We start from the raw sequence: 22958 nt of genomic DNA, 5'->3' as shown, positions 1-22958 counted from the left end.
CTGCTTCTGCTTCGGACCACGCGGCAAGAAAGACTGAGGATATGGCGTCGGTCATGCGCTTAAGTACTACTGCGTACTGACGTCAGCTCTAAGTGACAATGACCGACGCCAGCCTGGCTCTTTGGTATTCGGGCCGACCGAGGACAGCGGACTACCCACAGGTTATGACTGCAGCAATGTGAGATGAAGAACATCAGTGATTTACATTTATAAGCAAGCATAAAGAAGCTGACAAACAATATATGTAACAGCAGGTCTTACAAACCAAACGTTTTAACAGATACATAATTGGAGAAGACAACACTGACTACAGTTAATGTAGTAGTAGGAGAACAGCTGCAGGTGTGGGTAGTAGTAGCTGGATTAGGAATGCTAAGAGATAACAGTAAGAGGAAAGAGAAGACTAGGGAATCCATAGTGAGTGTTAAGCAGTAATGGTGGGGTAAAGCTCAATCACAGTTTAGAATGAGTGAGCTAATCAGGTGGATCAATTATGTCGTAGGTAAAGGTACTACGCAGTTAGATATATTGGTTAAGGTAAAATGTACTTTAGATGGACAACTGTATTCAAACTGTTTGAGTTAGTACTGTTTGAACTGTGGCCTGAAGAGGGAGTACTTTGCAGCCAGCAGAGAGAGAGAAGCAATGCCTAGTACACTGCAGTCTGAGAGGAAGAGTTTCAATGGGGGGGGTCAGCTCTGGATTAGCTTGTTAAGTTATAGATTTGAGTGGCAGTAAAAAGTTTGAAAGAAAGACAGAGTGGAAATGGTGTCTAGTCTAAGCATTTTAAACAGACAGGAACCAAGATGATGATTTTACATGTTTTAGTATGTTGTCACATCTGTGTTGCACTTACAAACCATTTTAAAGTTACCAGCTAACTGGTCAGCAGAGTCCATCAGTTTTTGGATATCATCTTATTTATAAGTTGGTTTAACTGAATTCAGCCATTTGTTAGGAAACCAACTTTTGTTAATGGGTAAAGCAGATAATTACCACAACTTGTATTAGCAGGAAAATAACACCAAATGTAAAGTGATTAAATTATCAAGACTTGCTGTAAATGATGAAACATTTAAAAATGAATACTGAATTCAGACACAGATATTTTTGGATGGGATACTTAGAAATAAGACAGACAAGATTATTACCAAAGTTGATCATGAAATTAAAACTGGATATAGACAGATTTGACTTGATGGTTTAAACACTGATTTTAAGAATAAAAATCTGATAGGTGATTAAAGACAGGCATTCAGTTAGGAATATAATCTGAGCAACTTAACATGTGGTTCTTGTTTTTCAGAAGTGTGTTTTTGGTTGTTATTCAAGACTTTGTTTTTCTTTTGACTATGATATTGCTAAATTCTGCACCAGCAGGGCTTCATCCAGCACTAGCTGACCTAAGCAACAGCCTAGGGTCCAGTGCTGACTGTGGGCTCGGTCACAACATTTTTCTTAAAAAAAAAAAAAAAAAAGTTTTATGTTTTCCTGCTTTGTTCAGCATCCTCATACTGCTTCTTTAAGATTTCCTGCTTGGCATCCCTTTCAGCGAAAGGCACAGGAAACAACCATGCATACAAAGCAAAGCAAACAGGTGTGAAATTTAATTTTGCAGAAGAACAAACAGGCAGGCATTAAGAATGCCCAGGTACAGGTTATACTGGAGTGGCATTTTTTTGTGCGACAACCACCAGAAAACATAATATTTTTTTAATACCTTCAAAGGCAAGCATGCTTTTATTTTTTAACAAACACTTTAGAAGCAAAGCAAAAGCAAAGAGATGGAAGTCAGTTTTCTTTTTAAATACCAGTTACAGGCATTCTTTTCTCTGTGACAAATCATAAATGCTTTTTTTTCAAATGGGAGATCAAGTACAGTTGTGTTTTTTTTTTTTTTTTTTTTTGTAGGTACAAGTTATAGGCATTCCTTTTTTCTGTGGAAAATTAGAAATGCCTTTTTTTTTTTTTTTTTTTAAAGAGGGCTGTGTGTGATTAAAACAATACTGGTTTAACCAGCTGGAAGGCAGTGTTTCTTTGTATGGTGTGTGGGTGTGTGTGTGTATGTGTGTGTATGTGTGTATGTGTGTATGTGTGTATGTGTGTATGTGTGTATGTGTGCATGTGTGCATGTGTGCATGTGTGCATGTGTGCGTGTGTGTGTGTGTGCGTGTGTGTGTGTGTGTGTGTGTGTGTGCGCGCGCGCGCGCGCGCGCATGCACGTACATACTCACACTTGTGTAAAATGCCCTAGTTAGGAAGGACATTTTGGTTAAATAACTTACTCAGGCTCAACTCTGTACCTTAGTTACAGGACACAAAGAATCTTAATCCTCTAAACCAGCTGCCAGACCTACTGATTTAGAGTAGTAGTCTGCTTTTGTTTAGCTCCACTTTTTCTGGAAAGCTCTGGTTTTAACTCATATTTATGACCTGCCATTGAGTTACTTAACCATACACAGTTTTTTGTGGAAACTGGAAATTTGGACTAGGCTCCAGTGTGGTTCCCTGAACTACAAGCCTAGTAACCTATACTTATAAACCAGAGTAGTTATGGTGTAAAGGAAGGAAACTGATTGTAGTAAACAGGAGCATCATTACAGTGGCCATTCTCTTTGGATGTGATCCTTGGTTTCCTTAATGTTGACAGTATATTTATTATTTAGCTGCGAATAAATTGTACATCACGAATCCTGAGTGTAATGTTAATATTTTAACTATGAACACATTTTAAATTTAGCTTATCTTTTGCAGGTGCACAGATGTGAAATGGAGTGTTTTGGACTACAGCAGTTTGCCTAGCATTTAGTACAGATGAGTAAGGTTATGAGATGTTAAAAAGCTGTTTCTTGTAGTTCATGGTTGGACTCCCCTCAACCTTCATTTTTCTTCTGAGACTCTACCAAGTTAGTTCACTAGACAGTACTCCTGGGCTGCTAATGAAAAGGGACTACATGTCCACTTGCCTGAAACACGCTGTTAGAAAATGTGTTAAACGGTTGTCTTTTTAATTCTTTCACCCTTCATATACGCATTAATTTGTACTTCACTATGTGATATTGAACATGAATCCCAGTATGTCTCATTTAGTTTAATGGGTTGCCAAATATATTTTCAGTAACTGTGGGTTTCAAGGGAAGAGAAGGTTACAGTTTCTCTTGCTAAGTTTGTATTCAATGCAAGAGTATTTAGTTTTGTTTAGAAATTGGCTGCCAATGTTTTTTTTTCTGTAACATTTGAAGTAGTTTAAAATAGAATCCAAATCAATGTGATAATTGTGAAAGTGAAGAAAAGTATGAACACTGTCAAGTTTAAACAGTGTTTATGGTAATCTGCGAGAGATAGAGAAGTAATGGGATGTTAGTATAGCTGGCAGCGGTCTGATTCATTACCATGCAAAGGGCCCCATTTATACACAATCTCACTCTGTAGACTCTGGAGGTATATGCTGCAACAATATAGCATTATTAGATATTCAGGTAGGTCAAACCTGTACTGAGTGAGAGCATTATGACAAAGAACACATAATCAGTTTAAAACTGAGATTTAGATGCCCTGTAAGCATGTAAGACTCCACCCCCCCCAACAAAAGTATTCCATATGCATTCATTTCTGAATTTGTATGGCTTATAGCTTGTTCAGACATAAACTGCAGCAGTAGCATTTATATTGTTTGTAATTATTTTGCTTTATTCATTGCACTAAAGGAAGAATTCATTAAGAGGCCTGGATTGTGTAATGCAGTATAATCATGTTGCATTTTAGTAATATATTTTTGCAGTAACTTATTTACAGCCCAGCAATTGCAAAGTGTATGACATTTGAAAGGTCATATGGTGTACAGCATTTGTAGTGATCTTCAGTATCCAGTATGCAGTGATTGTTGCAGTGATCCAGTCTTCTCTGCAAGATTGCATTGTAATTTTTTTCTGCATTTAGTTAAAAACGGTTACTCTGGCAGCTAAAAGAGAGGACTAAAGCTCCAACTTGTTAACAAGTTACTTCCTGTGACAAAGGTGCAGGTTTTACATTTTTCCACCATCATTTACAAGACTGGATTGTAAAGGATTTAGACATTTAGTTAAAAACTGTTACTCTGGTAGTCATTGCCAAGCACTAAATATCCCTTAACCAGACAGTCCTTTGGGGCCAGTGAGACTATGGGCTAGGCTCCTTAATGGTCTTTGGGACTCATGTCTAGTAGCTGTGAACCTTAACGTTTTTCCAGCCATTCCATTGCAAAGCTGATCTAGCTCAGGAAATTTTTTGGAAATATCCCCAGCATACCTTTTTTTTGCTGTAACATACGTAATTTATTTTTGAAGGACAGCAGCCATTGCATTTCTAAGTGAAGTACTGAAATGCAATGTTGTTTGCCAGGAGCAACTTTTCTATTAGTAATAATTCTCTTTAATGTAGAATTATTCAGATGACTCCTACATTCTTCTGCAGAAATTGTGCATGTTGACTTAGTATATATCAGGTGATTAATATTTCTTATACTCTCATAAATGCTCCTCTATTTAAACTGTGCTACACTTTACTGGCTCTTATGGTAATATGATTCTAGTCATCTTTAAACAGTTTAATGTAGTTCATCCTAAGCTTGCAATAAAGTGCATGTAATTTATTTCTTCATACTAATAAAGGGTGTACACTATCAACAAAGTGGCTATTACTGCTGGTGGCAGTTGTGAGCTCTCCATGGTTGAAAGTATCTTATGGTTTTTACCTGGTAATTTTTAAACTTTTTAATCTGGTTACACAAGGCAAGTGTGTGTGTGTGTGTGTGTGTGTGTGTGTGTGTGTGTGTGTGTGTGTAAGTATGTGTGTAAGTGTGAGTGTGTGTGTGTGTGAGAGAGAGAGAGAGAGATTGTGAGAATAAAGTAGGACTACTATGGCTAGTTTGTGCTTGTGTGAAACTAATTTGAAATGTGTGACCTGTGATTATTATTACTGTTAATTATTTGACACAGACATCTAAGAAGGATGCACTCATTAATTGCTGGGTTTGAGTGATGTCCACAGATAAAAAAGGATGGACCCTGCTGAGCTGATAAAGTAAAAAAGCCATTATCCTGTCATTACAGGACTAGTGACCATTAGTGTGAAGCAAATTAGAATCCATTACTGTGGCCATTTTTAATCATAATCAGGAGTGATGTGTACTCAATTTAGTGGCTATAATTGTTGACTATTAATATTGATGGATTATAATGGCAGCAGTTTGACTGGCCTTTAATGGTGAAATGTTGTGAAATGGATACTTATGTTATTCATGGTTAATGCACCATTTTATTTTACACTGGAAAAAAATGTGCAAAACTCCAAATTTAAAATATGCTCCAACAAATATGGCTATATTTAACAAAAAAATATATAATGTAAAACAACCAGACAGGTAAATCAAAAAAAAAAAATCATGCATTTCTGCACAGTCATAAAATGTATTCTGGGGGGGTATAGTTTGAAAACAGCCCGGGGCCTAAGGTACTCATAGTATAGCCCAGTCAGAAGCATTTTCAATGAAAGTGAGTTTAAATATATTTTCAATGAAGTCTGTTTTCTACGTGCAACTGCTTTGTTTATCAAAAGGTCACTACTGTTTGTGCTGTAAAATTTGAACTAAAAGTTTTACATTAAATCCACATTTTTATAATCATTGTAAAACTAAAGAAGAAAACAGTAGGCACACTGACACTTTTTAGCAGTGTTTGTGGTAATGGGAGGCAAGTAACTGGAGAACTGAAATGGCCGGGGGTGGGCCTATTCCTGCCCATTACCCCATTTGGCCATGAACATGTGTATCGTATCTAGGGCTACTGTTTGAGAATGGGCATCATCTATATATATTGTCAGATTATATGCAACAATGTCTTATTTATGATGAATTAAGATGCTGCTTGGAATGTTGGAAATAATTTTTCATTATCCCAAATTATATATTTAACAAGATGATGAAAAAAATACTGCATAGAAGCAGCAGGAAACCCTTGATATATATGCGTGTTAATAATGAAAAGTGCCAGGTGGTCACAATCTTGTCAATGTAGGATTTCTTATTGTAACATTATAAAACCTAATGACCAGACAGTAGCACAGCAAAGTCATAATGAGGTGAATTGCAGTTACTGTTAGAAGTAGAGTGTGAAACTTGTTACCATGTCCAGAAATCCCCGAGATGAAAAAAGTTACTATTTTCTTAACTAAACACAGCGATTGTTGAAATATATGGTATACTAGTTAAAAAACATCAGGATATATGGAATACATCACACACAGTGACTTACCTTCAATTCCCTTAAACTGCTTCTCAGCACATTAACATAGAGTTAATTATGGTGCATAGCAGCTGGGAATATAAAGAGATGCCATGGAAAATAAGAGTATCATATACCTTTAAATAATAGCTTCCTTTCCAGTAATTAACTAGATAATTTTATACTGCACATGCAGTTATCGCTATCCAGTGATACTGGACAGCAAGTTCTCAGTTGAAACACAAGGCAACAGAGTCACAGGACCATTTACATCTTGCCAATACACACATTCATGCTGTAACCTTTTTTCAAGAAGAGCAAAGCAAGTCAGTGCCAAAAGTAAATTTATGGTTACCCAAATCATCCAGGTTTAATTTGAAATATGATGGGTGTCATTTTGCTTAAATTGCAGTAAAAGTTTCTTGTAGAGGTGCAGTATGTTTTGGGCATTAAATTTCTCTCTCTCCAATATATTTTAGCTATGTGCTGGTGTAGGCTTTAATCACAAGGTCTTGTATCAGTGGAGCTATCTGACTAAAGTTCATGGGCGAGAACCAGGCTGTGTTTCTTTGCAGCCCACTTTAAGCCTAGCCATTTGGCATTAAAAACTGTTGTCCTTTTCCCAGATTTATATTTATATACTACTGATAAGACAGTGATTATTTCTGGGCCATGTCATAGACACATTACAGGGAATACTACTGGGGATAGAAAGGTGTTGGTGCTGTCCCAGTCCACTAGTGATATAGCCCTTTGATAGATGTCCTATTATCAATCCCAAATCTATGCTGCATTTGAATATAGACATGGATGATCTTTTTTTCATGGAGGGAAAGTCTGTTCCAAAGTAGTAGTATCCTCTGAGAAATGTGCCTGCGCCTCAGTGTTACAGAAAAGGTTTAGGACCCTGGACTGAGTATTTCTGGTATCATTTAACATGCAGTTGAGCAGTAGATCCGTGAGTACTTGGACAAATGAAGCCTTATATGCTAGGCACAGGTCTCTCAGCAGTCTGTAAGAGACAGAGCACAGCAACTGGGTTTGGAGGCAGTCAATGCAGGACAGGTGTTTTAGGTCTTGTGTTCTGTTTGAGAGAAAGGCATGAAGACATTCAAATTGTTGCATGTGATTTGTCAGATACATGCCAAAGGGAGCATTATACTCCATGAGTGACATGATGTGGGGTGAGTAGAATGATGACATCTTTGGCTCTTGATCCTATCTTTCTGCTTTTAAGCTATGCAGTATAGTTGGATTTCCATACCAAGGTGGACACATTGGAAAATATTAGGTCACTGTCCACATATGTTCCTAAATTCTAAACTCCTGGCTCACCTCTTATGGATGTATTATTTTTGTGGTAGTTATCCAGGGTAGGCAATTTTCCAAAAGATACAATAATGCACTTTTTGGTATTTAGTTTTAGTCCTTGTTTCTGGCACCATTTATTTGTTTGGGACAGGCCTTCTTACAGGCTGGCTGAATCATTCAAGGATTCGATAACTGCTTCTAACCTGAAATCATCTGTAAACTAGGTAAGCAAGAGAAACTCAGTGTTTGCCTTTATATCTAAAGAGCAGACAAAAAACAAGAGAGGACCCAACACAGACCACTGCCGAACTTCACTGGTGACTGGTCATTTTGTGGAGGTAGCATCTCCTGACTTGCAAAGATATAAAAGATCAAGCAGAATGGAGTCCGTTATGGTGCAGAACATAATGCATTGATTACCAAACAAGTGCTTAGAACAAAACAAGTGAAAGGAAGCTACTTCAACCTTTCCTGCTAGCACAGGGATTTTATACCAACCATTTATCAACCTCTGCTGTCACAGATTTTTCTCTCTGACTTTGTGTATGCATGTTTTTCTCCTGTTTCTTCATTTCCCAACTCACACTTCTGCCTTTACTCTTTCTGTCTGCCTATAACCACATTACACTCCTTCTTTCATTATCTCTGTGTAGGTTTCCCTGAGGGGTGTGTGTGTGTGTGTGTGTGTGTGTGTGTGTGTGTGTGTGTGTGTGTGTGTGTGTGTGTGTGTGTGTGTGTGTGTATATATATATATATATATATATATGTGTATGCCTAGCTAAAAACATTCATACATGTTGTGTGTGTGTGTCTGTACATGCATGCCTGTACAGACATGCATATACAGTAAAGAAATGCATGTAATAGATGCAGAAATTCCTGGTTTCAAATAAATACTTAATACAACTGCTTGCCTTCAAAATGCTCATTTTATAATGAAATTAATATAGTACTATTACTGTTTTAAAAAAAGTCTTTAGAATTTCTGTGAAGTAGAAGGATAAGGGAGGCAATGTAAACCCTCTCTATTGCAAATAATGTGCAAATATATTCCACCTTTAGGTAGAAATGGGGGGCAATGAATACCCTATCCAGTTCAAATAATGTGCAAATATGTTCCACCTATAGGTAGAAATTGGAGGGGGCAATGAAAACCCTATCCAGAGCAAATAATGTGCAAATATATTCCACTTATAGGTAGAAATATGGGGGGGGGGGCGTGAAAATCCTATCCAGTACAAATTATGTGTGCGTATAATTCTACCTACACTTGGAATGATAAATAGTTGGCTTGGTGGTATTATTCTATTAGACAGGCAGCAGATGTGAGCCCTGTATAATTTACATATCCTTTTTTTTCCCTTTCTTAAGGAGGAAAATACTGTGAAAACCAAATAACAGTACTAAAAACAAGTACATGCTGAATAATATGTCATATTTAAAAGATATAAGTAGCTATGATGTTGATAAGCTGTTATTTTATAGAAAATTCTAAGTCAGAGGTTAAATTGCATCTCAAAAATGGATAATGCATCTTTAAGCTGTTTCACTGCATTATAAAAATTTTAGTAAATGTCAGAGAGTTTGAAAAAGGGAGGAAAAATTGCAGAATACTTTTTGTGAAAAAGCTTCTTGATTCTGTTCACTGTCTATAGTAGATCTGAAAAGTAGGAAATCCTACAGTGATAAATAGGTATTTCTAAGTAAATTTCATGCAATTGCCCTTTGGTTAAAGCTTTTCCTTTCAGAACTTTTCAGTGCACATAACCCAGTTAATAGTATTCAGGAACAAGTGCTTTCCAATGTGACAACTGATCGCACTTTGAAGCAGTAAATGGCTGATTTCATAATTGGTATAATTTTTCACAAGTACCTAAATGTCATATATAGGAAGAATAAGCAACTCGGTCCTAATACTGTAGCTTTTTCAATTCCCTCAAAAATCAATAATGTATTAAAACCCCTAGCTGCTTAAAATAATGTAGGCCTTGTGAAGGTTGAGAGAGAAGAAAAAAAAAAAAGCATTTCAAGGGTTGAGAAACAATCTACTGAAGGGTTAATATCTAAACAAGTGGGTACAAAACATACTATATATGAAGCAAACAATCCATCATCCCGTCTTAATTCCTGATCAGGATACCTTGTAAATGAACTATAAGCAACTGTGGGAGATGTACCAAAATATGATTTTATTTCATCTGACAGCCCCACCATTAAACTCTTACCTTCCTATCAGAAGCATGCATGCATTTAGCCCTTCAGCGACCAAGGACATACTAATTATTTGGTTAGATGCAGTGTACACTGGATGCAGTTGAAATATTTAAGTTTTTGAACATAAATAATGCTACGGACTATATACAGTGCAGGATAAAACAGGGAGATCTTTAGGCCCCCCTTTGATAATATGGTATGGTGCTTAATTTTAATGTTTTCTGTTGCACAGCAATAGCGATTGTTGAAAATTCTACCACAGAAGAAAAACATTTAATACCAGTGCATAATTAGCATCTCAAATCAAAAACAGAAATTCCACTGTATATACATTTTCAGACAGTTTTAAGGAATACATTAATAAATCAACAATACCAGTTTTCTGCCTTTATTTCAGAAGTTATTTGTATAAGTTCAGACATCAAGGAAGGGATTCAGACTAACCAAGTACATCAATCTTCATAGGATAAAAACTAGGGGAAAATATTTTGTGTATTCATTATTTTTTAAATTCCAATACTTGTGGACCACAGTGCCTTATAACCCTATTAATGGTTTTGATACAGAAATGTAATATATTATCCACAAACTGCATATGTCCCTGCTCAAAATTGCAAGCAACTATTTTGGTGATGCAACGCATCATGTTTTTGTATCAGAACAGCCTGATCCTGTTGATCAAACTGGAAAGGGAGGAAATAATAGCACGGTCTTAAAGTTCCTGCTCCCACAATGAAATATCGGTCATCAAATCAAGTGCCCATTTCTCACATATAGCTCAGATTATTCGTATTTCCGATTCTTTGGACAAGTCCTTTCGTAAGGTGCTTTCTGAAGCACGCCTAACCCATTGTGTCATCAGTACTGACCAGATTTTGTTTTTATACTTTCTGCTTAGATCTAATCCAAATTAATAAACTGCACAAAGGATAGACTGCTTATGCATTTGTTACTTTGCCATATATTCACATTTTTTTTTTCATTTGTACAAGTTTTCATATGAATTATTTACTTCTCTAATTTGTAATGTCGAGCTTTTCTCCCAGGGCCTCGGCGGGAAAAGGGCACAAACTTAGTCAGACTAACCCAGTCAACAAATGACAAATAAATAAATAAAAATGCTTATTAATATAGTTCCACATCCTGGTGAAGCTTATGCTGATCTTGGTGCATTATTTTCTTCTTTCATCCCATATAATTCAATTCAAAAGAAATCACCTTCCTGCTGTTCGTGGCTCATTATTGTATAAACGGTCTCTTTTGTTTAATAACTTATACTAGTAGTAGTTTGTAGTAACCCATGGACCAGAGTACACTGAAATGAACCTAAACCAAAATGTATTTAAACCATTGAAACAAATGGTGGCAAAAATGAATACATATATTTATTGCCAGTTTAGGCTTTTGCTGTTTCATGGCTCTAGGATACTACTACCTAATAGACTGGTACATTGAACAGGAATGTACTGCATTAAGCTGGTCAGATGATTCTGTGATGTCCCCACTCTGGGCCAGTAATCAAGGAGCCTGAATACTCACCAGTGACACTGGAGAGGGACATTCACTTGGAATACAAATGGACATACTCAGTATTTCCAAATGCAGACCTCTCTGCATCAAGCACAATTTCCCTTAAGAGCACACACAGAACACACTCAGCCAGGGGTCTGGGTTGCTCTCTGTCTCCAGGTCCCCAGTAAGGCTGCCCACTGGTACAGCATTAGAGTTAAGTTCTCATGCCAGTGTCCAAGCCAAGTCCTCCAGCACCCTCTCTATGAAACCAGTGCTTTGTATCCCTGCTCCATGTAGCTCACACACACACACTTACTTGGGAAAGGCTGGCAAAAATTTACCCAATGTGCCCCCTTCTGCCCAGACTATAAGGTAGTTATCCCTGTTAACAGATATTACAAAGCCACCTACCTTAGTACCCAATTATGCTGAGTGAAATTAATATTAATACAAACGGTAATCTTGACCAAACTGCCTGGCCTCAGGAGTGGCCACAGTGTCACCAATAGATACAAGTACTCTCAAAGGTTAAAATATTCTATAAAGTACCAGCCACAATGAAAACTTTAAACATATATAACAATAAAAGAACATGAAAATACTAAGCATCTATTTACTGGAAACACCAGAGTTTCAGCACAGGAAATATTTAAAACAACACAGCTGGAAAGATTGAGAGAGTTACAGAAAAACAATACTTAACTATTCTCACTATATTTTCCTGACTGATCTAGAAAATTACTGTTCCTACTTATTTAATTTAATAGAGCAAGGCAAGATGAAGTAGGTGAGGGATCCTTCTATATCAGGTTCCAAGAAACAGACTGCCCCAAGACTTCAGCCTCACCTAATACTAAAACATGATTTGTGTACAGAATGACATCACATACATCTGGTCATCTGACTTCTGGTTCCCATGCAACCCCCCCCCCCCCCCCATTGCTAGAAACTGCCAGGGTTTAACACCTACATGTCAATAATGCATACACAAGAGCATTGCTCAGATCTGGTGCAACTTCTGGAAGTCATAAAACAATTAAAAACTTCTACTCATCCTGCAGAGACTAACAAACCATGATTCTTACAGACATTCTGTCTCTGGTTTCATTCAAAAGTGAGTAACACCTTAATAGCATAGGCCCAGTAATTTAATTTCTTACAATTTTCCAAAGTTAGCTACAGCTGAGCTTAACCTCTTGTCTGTTAACATATATATGTATATCTACATATCTATATCTATATCTATATATATATATATATATATATATATATATATATATATATATATATATATATATATCTATATATATATATATATATATATATATATATATCTATATATATATATATTATATAAATTCTGTTACAATAGAGTCAGGACGCATCTGTACAAATCAGTTTGATATTCAAACATATAATTATTTAGTAAATTCCAGCTAGCTATGCTGGCATATGTTACACACCCACTGCCCTACTTCTATTAGCATAGCTGGCAATACCTCACATCTTCACAGATGCTATTCATATTTTTTCCTCTTTTGGCAATCTCAAGTATGCATATGGAGATAACTTCCAGGTAAGCATCGCCCTGTAAATCCTTCTTTTAGTGTACAGCTGAAAACTAACTCTGTATTTATTCAATTTTTGTTTTTTCAATCTTGCTATATTTCTTAAATTCACAGCTTGGGATTTTTTCAAACTGTAGTCCTGATTAAACGCTAGCTTTTACCACTGCCTCTATGGTGTTGTACTGTATTTGAAATTGTGGAGAACATTCAGACTGATATGATACAAGACTAAAAAACATTATACAGCTCTCAACGTGATCTCAGTTTTTGAATCCAGCCTTAACGTTCATAAGTACCATATTTTTTCTCTAAACATATGTTTGCTATAATCTTTCTGATGGTTGTATGAAGTAATGATGTCTATCTAGTATTAACGTGGCTAAATTTTCTTGGATACACAAATATATTTAGGTATTCCCTATATATATAAGCAGATGTGAATTGTTATAGTTTAATCAGCCTAGCACTGACAGAATGTAGAGACATTTACAAACAGACCAAGTTGCTGTTTCAATAAAAGTCAAAGCAATTAATAATAATAGTAATAATAATAAGCCATATTGGCCTAACCAAACCATATAAATAGTAAACAGACAGATTCCAGACAAAATACACACACATGATTATGGCATTTACTTCTCATATAAAATTGAAAACTTCCAGTTTAGGCAACATGCACCAGTAAGTGGCACTCCCATCCTATCATCCTGAGCAGGATTGCAGTATTTTATATAATCCTGTTTCAGGGTCTACTACATGTTGTTGCATGCTAACACACTTGCTCATAGCCACTTGATCAAAAAAGCAAGTGCTTTAACTCGCACTAACCTAGTCTCATGCAAATACTTAGCCCTCCCAAAACCTGACCATATAAAATTGCACAGTCTCACCAGTGCCCTAACTATAACCATAAAACTCACATCCATTTCTCAGTCCTTTCTATGAAAAACTTCACCCCCCATCTAAACCTAAATTCCCAGATTGTGCTCTAACCCTAAAACTCCCCTCCCACTCTGTAACCTTCAGGCTCCCTAAACCTAAAACTCCTCTCTGCTCCCTAACCTTAAAATGCCTCTCCCCTATAGGTCCTTCCTGACCACGGCCTTAATCTACATTACTATGCCCCTCCCACTCTGTCCCCATGGCTGCAGTACTTACCCTCACTCAAACTCAGTGTTCAGGTCAGGTACTGCAGCAGCTTGCCCAAATTCATTTTAGAAATCACATGTGAGCAGCACCCCACACAAACTAGAAAAAGCTCGAGTCCCTGGTTTCAAGACAGTGGTCTTTGACCACTTGGATCTCAAGCACAGATACTATGCCCCTATTTCAGTGTAATACTGATGGTAACATGCTATAGAAGTGATGTGCTTGGCACTGATTCACATTTTTAAGGACAATTTAGTTGGGTTGCTTTAGATAAAGGGTAAAGAGTAATGTTCAGAGGGTGTTGTATGCCACAAGACTGCCAAGTACAATTATGGAACATCTATATATACTTGGTCGATGTGTATAACTGGAACAAGGGGACAAGGGGGTGGAATGCAATTATAACTCAAGGATAATGTTCAATTATGTAGAAGAAACACCTACCCATTATGAATATACCATTAATGAGTAGCAGAGCAGCGTTGAATGAGCTGTTATTTGTCGTGATTTACCAAAAGGAAAAAGCCTTTCATATGGTAGCATTCTTTCCTTATCTGTTATGTTTGTGCTGAACTGGTTTAGTGTAGACTTCTTAGTAATTTACTGCACATGTACATATTCCTTTATTTTGTAACATAATGATGGTATAAAACAGTTTTCCAGTTTGTACCACTGGACTGATGTAGTCAGAGAATTAGAAATTCAGATTCGTAGATGTTAGTTCTAACATCCACTTTTAGTAGCAAAATATCATGACATCATGATTCTGCCTGGCTGGTTAGACATTTATATGCTATTCATAGGCTCATAGGTAATTACTAGGCTAATGACACAATAGCCTTTACAAGCCTAGCCAATAATGCCCAGGTATGACAACATTATATCTTAATTCCCCAGATTTGGGAGGAAGAAGTATCAGGGCAGTAGATATTTGAGCGTTAGAGCCCAGAGTCAGTTTATATTTGAGCGTTAGAGCCCAGAGTGAGTTTAAAGACACCTACTACCATCAAGAGACCAGTGACTAGATCACTCTCTCGAAACAGCTAAGCAAATATTTTACTGATTAATTCCGTTCTGCTGAAAGTTAAGAGTCAGTTCTGAGTCAATTTTTATATTTTAAAATCTATTTAATTGATGCTGTGCAATACTTTTCAATATCCAGAGAAAAATTATTTCTTGGTTTACATTTTCGTTTGACCTTTCCTTATAGAATTCCATCCCACACCATAATCTACACCTACTGCTATGTCAGAATAGTCTAATAAGAAAAATATGGCAGCAATAAATATGAAATGTCCAAGGCCAAAAGTAACAGGACTATATAGGGTTCCTATCAGCAGACCGATGATGCATGTTTTCGAATGTGTCTTGGTCGAACTGACAAAACCAAAACTGCAAAATATCTTAGCGGCATGTAAGCAAATTCTTTCCCTGGGAAAGAATTTGCTTGGCCACTTCAGTACTTTGCCATTTTCGGCACTGCAGTGCGGTATCGGAGTTGGTATATTTAAGTAGGGGGGTGTGAGGGGCACAGCCCCCCTACATCGGAGTGTGTGGGGGATGTGAAGCCCCTCACTTAATCTCATGTTTTAATGTGCTTACTTTTTTTTGTTGTTGTTGGAACAGTGATTTTTTTCCCTTGGAAAAAAATCACTGTTCTGACAGTTCGGTTTTGTAAGCTTTCGCTTACATGGGTTCGATTAATCACCATTATCCTACCTAAGCATTCGGTGATCTAATATAGACCCGACTATATATGGTTGATAGGACTAGCACACTCCAACTGTTCTTGCAGCAATAAAATCCATTAGTAGTCAAATATACTAAACTTTTATGTAAATCTACAAAATTAGATAATCTATACAAAAGTTCTATATCCGTTCATTTTTATGACTTATTTAAATGAAATTATGGAGGACTTTGCCGATGACATAGTAAGATGCCGCATGATCATCATAGAAGATAGGATAAATAGAATGCGAAATAAGAAAAGTGATCAGATTCATGTTAAATGCACTATAATGAAAAGAATTGAAAAGTACAGTACCTGGATTATAAAGTCCAGGTAAAGTAAAGCAAGATATATCCGATGATATGCAGGTAAGCAGGACATTTTGGGTGTCAGTAAAGAAAGCTGGAGAGATCTGGTATATATAAGAAATAACATTACCACTGGAAATTGAAACATTACATTTTCTGTACAGAAACACCAGGTGAGTTATGCCCTGCTGTAGATGGAACCAACATCTTTAAAAGATATTAAACAATGGATGCAACATGCTGGTTGACAAAAATGGTTCACATTCTATATGGAAAGGGATTTAAGTATGCATACTGTGAAAACAATGACTGGAGCATGAAAAATATATTTAAAAATGTCAAAGGTGTTAAGGAAGTGGAACATGGCAGCATCGTTCAGATGATGACCGGTTCAAGAGGCAGTGTAAAGCCACAGGTAAAACAGATCAGAGAGTAAATATGTCTTGTTAAAATGAGAATAAGGGAAAGATGACCATCACAGAAAGGAGTAGGCTGCCATTTCCAGATGAGATTTACTTATTGGAAAATTCCAACTGGACACGGATCCTTTTTCAGTGGAGGCCTGGGTAGAAAAGCTCCACAGAACAATAAATGAGCAGTGGAGTACATGAAGAACAATTGAATAGACATACAACAACAAATAATACATACTGCAGCAAATAATAAACATACAATATGAAACATAGTAATATACCAATATCTAGCCCGAGGCTAGGAATAAAGGTAGGATGCATATACAGATAGTGCTAAGCTCAAATGGATACTGCTCTAAACTCATATACAAATATCAAACTAAACTCAAACAGATATAAAGTAGATGCTCCACATGGAGGTGGAACAAGCTAGAAGGACTAATGGGATTGAAGGGGAACACAGTGGAGTAAGGGAGGAGACTGAGTGAGTAGTATACATGGTAGTGAGATGAAGCTAGGTGCAAGTCAGTTGGATGTGTATTTGGAGTGGAGATGAAGTCAGCATATTATAAAAGGTCTGAGAGACTTGAGTAAGGAGGAAAGGGGACTGTAATGTAAAGAGGGAGCCTGTCGGCAGAGGAAGGAATGCAAAGATCAGACAGTGCGAGGCAGGGTGGCTAGGGGAGGGCAGAGGTAAAAAGGAGGGTTACTAGTGGGGATTGATTAATTGGAATAACCAGAGACTTTTTAAGTCAGTTTTTAGTGCAGTCTTGAAGTGACTGCAAGAAGGTAGTGTGGTTATAGAGGCGGGGGGGGGGGGGATTGTTCCATAATCTGGATGTGACGCAGGAAAATAGTGCTTCTCCAGTTGAGTTCTTGGGTTTGGTCACTAGAAGTAGATTTATGCTGCTGGAGCATAGTGTTCTAGTGAAGCAGTAGGGCTGGAGAAGGTTTTAAAGGGATGGGACTTTAAGAGGATGGTTTACTAACTTGTGGGCGAGACAGAGTTTATTCAGGTGAAGAAGTTGAGGAAGTTCAAGCCAGTCAAGTTTACTAAGTGAGATACAGTGGTGGCTGCAATAAGATGCACCAGTGGCAAACCTCAAGCTTATTTAGGTCTGTTTGTCTAAGGTAGGTAAGTATAGCAGAGGCATAGAGTAAAATGGAGATTAGGTGGAAAATGGCTGCAGAAATTCTGGCTGTCTTGGTGAGATAAAGGCAAGCAAACCTAGGCAAACATTTTAGTGCAACAAGAAGTCAAACTAAAATGATCAAAAAGACCCAGCTACAACAAGAGAGAATAGAAAAGTGCACTGCTTAGTAGTCATAAATGTACAGGAGGTAGGAAACAAAAAGAATTTAAACAATGGTTCATGGAGAGAGCGATATTCGGTCATGGAATTGCAACAAAGTACTGCTGGAGATCCAGAAGAGTATGGAAACAATCATAACTGCAAATCAACTGCCTTCTTCCCTACCAACAACCCTAACCAGTCACTGGAGAAATATGAGAAAGAAAATGTCTAACTGCCAGAGACGGAGAATGAGTGTTTATGGAATGAAGGGCACAGAGCAAGGAATAGGATGGTAGGAAGTCTTTGACTGCAGATTACGGTAAAGTATTCACTTTTTACCAAAGTGAAGATGGTCCCAAATAAGATGCATACCTTTGTAAATACCAGAACACTCAAAAATATGTCAATATAAAGGACAGGAACGTCATTATAATGATATCCTAAAAAAGTAGAAATAAGCATATAATAAAGGTTGATACGCAATATGCAAATCAGAATTTATGTTCACATGTTGTATAGGAACACTAAGTATCCTATTTAGAGCCTGGCATTTACCTTCGCACTGATATCATATGAAATATGCTTATTACTTTCCCCTTTATTTGTACTGCCACCCCTTTATAAAAAATTAAGATATCCAGCTGGCTCACTGGCATTTCATCTATCAAATGGTTTGTATAACTTCCCTTCTCAGTTTCCTGTCCAGTCTCTGTATCCTCGATCACTAGCACTGACCCTTTCCTTTCTTTAAAGCAAAAAAACATTCTCTGCCTCTCTTTCTAACTATGCATCTCCTTGTGAATCTATCACACTACTGCTCTGACCTCAGTACTACTGCTAAACCATCCTCTCTCTCTCTCTCTCTCTCTCTCTCTCTCTCTCTCTCTCTCTCTCATCTCAGTGCTATAACTCATGCTTTTTTACTCTGGTCCTTCAGCTTAAATATAAGTGGTTTTATTTCTCTATCATATTAGCCTCACTATTACGTCTCCATTTTAGCAAATTTCCACTTTAGGTCCCTATATGTCTTTAAATTAGAACTCTAAACATCTTATCTTCCTTCTCGACATCTTCTTTAAAACATTCTTGTCATTAACAATCTTCTTCAGTCACTTCTTCATTTTCAGCACTAGTTATGTCACTTCATCCTCCATCTCATTCCAAATTTCCCTTTTCTTCTCCATCAGTCTCCATTCTTCATGTGGCCTTTACCCCATCCCACTGTTTTGCTTTTATTCTGTCAGCTGTCTGTTTTCCTTTAACAGCTGAACAACCATCTTCAGAATCCTATCAATTTATTCTTCACCTCAACAGTGACCTCAAACCCTTGTCTCTTCCCTCCTCACTCTCCCAGCAAACTACCAGCAATCTGCCATCTGAAATCACTTTTTCTGTAATTCCATTTATGTCACCTTATCCATTACCTATCTATCCAGCCTACTTGTCTGTCTCTTCTCACTGCCTGATCAAGGAAATCCAGCTTTATATCCATTCATTATGCTCCAGGCATACATAGGATCTTAAGAAGTTACTAGGCTATTGACCCTGAAGCCCTTATAAGCCTAGAGTTTACCCATGTTCAGACAAGTCAGCACCCAAAGCCCCTGTCCAGCAGGGACACAGGTGGAGTCTCAGGGGAGTATTTTCCATTTCCCATCCAGTTATCCAGGTTGTACTTAAAACAAGATAATGAGGTACTCTGCTTGATGCAGAGAGGGAGTCTATTCCATAAATGGGGTAATTTCTGGGAGACAAATCTGTCCCACCAAGTCCTACTGATGTAACAGACCAGGTTGAGGTTACGCATACAGGTTACTCAGGTGGAGCTTGATTTGCGGATATGCAGCAGTCCCATCAAGGCAGAGTCTGAGTTTGCTTTGTATGCCAGACAGAGGTGACCTCTGAGGAGTCTGTATGAAACTCAGTAGAGGAACAGGGCTTTTAGCCTGTGTAGGGTAGGTGTTTGAGGCCCTGGATTCTGCTGGTGAGGAAACTCTGTGGTCTGTCCAGCTACTGTATGTGCTTTGTGAGGTGCATGCCAAAGGGGACACTGTACTCAATAACTGGCCTTATAAGGTAAGAATAGCAGGATGTTATGATCTCCTTGTCCCTGGATGAGACACCCTTACTTATGAGGTGGGCCATGTAGAAAGCTTTCTGTACAATGGGAGCAACATGGTGGTCAAAAGCGAGGTTGCTATCAACCTGGGTGCCCAAATCCCTCATGACTGATTGCGTGCTTAGGGCATTGTTATTAATGTGATAATATATGGGGACGACACTCTCACCAATGAGGAGGATGATGCATTTTTTGGCATTCAGCTTGAGGACATGTTTCTGGCACCAGTCATATCTTTGGGTGAGACCCTCTTGGAGGACGTCAGCATCATTTGGGGAATTTATGACTGTGCCCAGCTTGCAGTCATTTCTGAACTTGGTCAGCCATAACCCAATGGGTTTGGCCTGCACCTCAGAGAAATATATCCCAAATAAAAGAGGCCCCCAAGACTGATCCCTGGGGTATGCCACTCATTACTGTTCTACTGCTTGAGGTGCCTTCCCCATTTTGATTAGGTGGGTTCTATCAGTGAGCCAGTTTGCTAGCCATCTGGTAACATGTGGACTGATGCCTAGTTGAGAGGATTTATCTATTATGCCCAAGTGGAGAATAGTGTCGAAGGCTTTGGCCAGGTCAAGGTAGGTACTTGTGCACAGTCTTCCCCTCATCCATAGCTTTGGTGACTGTCTCAAAGAAGTTGACCAGATTTAACAAACATGACCTCCTCTTGACAAAGCCATACTGTGTGGGGTTGAGTGTTTGGAGGTTGCCAATTTCCTTGTTAATGAGGTCCATGATAATCCGTTCCATGGTCATGCAGATCAGGCTAGTTAGGCTGATGGTTCTATAACTTCCCAGACTGGACGCTCCACATTTGTGTAAAGGGTGGACAGTAGCTGTCCACAACTCAACTGGGACAAAGCTGGTACTCGGGCACTGCAAACGTAACCGCTTCATACCATGCTAAACACCTTCTAGATCCCCTTGGGAGACTTAACATATTCCTTTCTGGAAATATTTCTTCAAATACCTCATCAGATCCCAACCCAAAAACTTATCCTCTCCTTATTCGTGCCTCACCTCCATAATAAACTGCAAACAATACTTCCACCTCCTTTCTAATAAACTTGTCTATGAGACAACTGTCCTCCCATTCCCCCATCTCCGTCTCTTCCCAATCCTATTTTCACTTCATCAGTATCCTGTTGAATCCCAACACCTTCCTGTCACTCTTAAGCAGCACTGTCCACTTGACACTTCAAGAACAAGCAGCCTACATTTGGTCCTCTCGAACTAACATAGCTGCTGTATACAGATGTCCTCTCTTCCAGGAACAGCCACCTAAATAGGCACCAGCTGCATATGTAATGCACAAATGTTATCATTACCCCTGTCTCTACTATTTCTTCCTGTTCCACTAACCAGATTTTCCCTTTGGCTGATTGGTTACATGAGCAAATACTTATCCTACGGGACCCACAGCAACTTCATTTAAATCATAATTAACAGAATCTCTTGATGCCCAGCTCTCCAAATTAATTTTTCATTGTAGCCTGATTTCTACATTCTCCCAAGGCTTTTGCTTCTCTTCCCAAAGCAAGTCACAACAGCCTAGACCACCAACTCCATAAATTAGAAGACATCATGCTTAGTTTGCACTAAGCATAAGTTCCATCTCCAATGAACTTCCCCCTGTTCTGCTGGCGCAGTAGACTTGTCCACCTCCAGTTCTTTTCTATGTATTTTCTCCTTAGCCTTCATTAATAACATGAGGTCCTATTATCAAGACCTCATATCCCCAATGCTACTCACTCAGAGTCTAACCAATCATTACCCATCTCCATTAAAAGTATAATTATTGATGTATATATATTAGAAGTCGATTAATCATACTCCCTTCCTTTAGATATACCTACTTACCATAAAGGTCTTAAAAGAACAATACAACTTAGTTGTATTGGATACTTTTGTCACATATCTACACCCTGTATAACTCTATTAACAAATGAAAAACATCAGCATTAATTTGTTCACATACAATACATATGATCCCCTCATTTTCTCACATTTCCCCCCAAAATCCCTATTCCACTTTTTTCAGTGGAACTTTCTTAATAGAAACACTTCCCCCTAGATTTTATTTAAAGTCTAACTGTATACTTTTAAATGCATGGTTTACCCAGCACAATATCGGACATCCTAAATATGTAGCTAATGTTATCCAATTTCTCAGTTTAAATAAAATATATTCCTGTATCCAAAAGCTAACTTTTAAGCGAAGTACTTCATTAATTTCCCAAAGCCCTGCATGATAAGCCATGTCCCAATGGTCATATGTATATCTGGATCTATAACTTGCCCATTATATTATTATTTTCAAAATTTATAGAAACCTGAACCATTTTGGTTATTCTCACATACAAAACCTGTGGGCACAGTGACAATAGTTTTAATGCGCATATAACAGGAAGAAAAACATTTTTCAGGATTTCCACATTTATTATAACTCATTTGCTATAGCTGTCTACAATAGAATCAAGTCATTAACTATATTGTTAGTTTCTGCATAATATTAAAGTCCTTACAAACCTTCACAAACTCTAGCCTCAAAAAATATCCCCTAGCCTTCATTTTTCATGTACCAATGTGCAAAAGACAAACACCCTGATTTTGGTAAAACTCTCATTTTCAGTCCATGCCCACTTCAACTCTCCACTGAAAACACTTATTCTCCAACTTCATACACCCATCAGCATTCCTCCACATGAACTCCCTTCTCTCTCTCTCTCACACACACACACACACACACACACACACACACACACACACACTCAACCAAGATGTGAAAAAAATAAAAGAAAAAAGTCTAGTGAACAGACCAGTCAATCAGATGCCACTAAGCCCAAAATGTACACCATCATGCTATATCTCTGTTGCTGGAATTCCAGTTCATTCCAGGAAATGTACACTTCAACTCATTCTCAGCCTATTTTCCACAGGCTCCTTCTCCTCTTCCTCCTTCATCTGGGGGTCATTTAATTTTCTTCTTGCGTCCATCCACAGTTCTTCCCTTATTGCCTGCATTCCTTCTATGAATTCATCTACAAAATCATTGTAAATGTCAAAGTTTCACCAAG

This window comes from Protopterus annectens, chromosome 16.part0 (assembly GCF_019279795.1).
Source record: "Protopterus annectens isolate FY-2018-M chromosome 16.part0, PAN1.0, whole genome shotgun sequence".
Classification (NCBI taxonomy): Eukaryota; Metazoa; Chordata; order Ceratodontiformes; family Protopteridae; genus Protopterus; species Protopterus annectens.
This window is presented reverse-complemented; position numbering follows the sequence as displayed.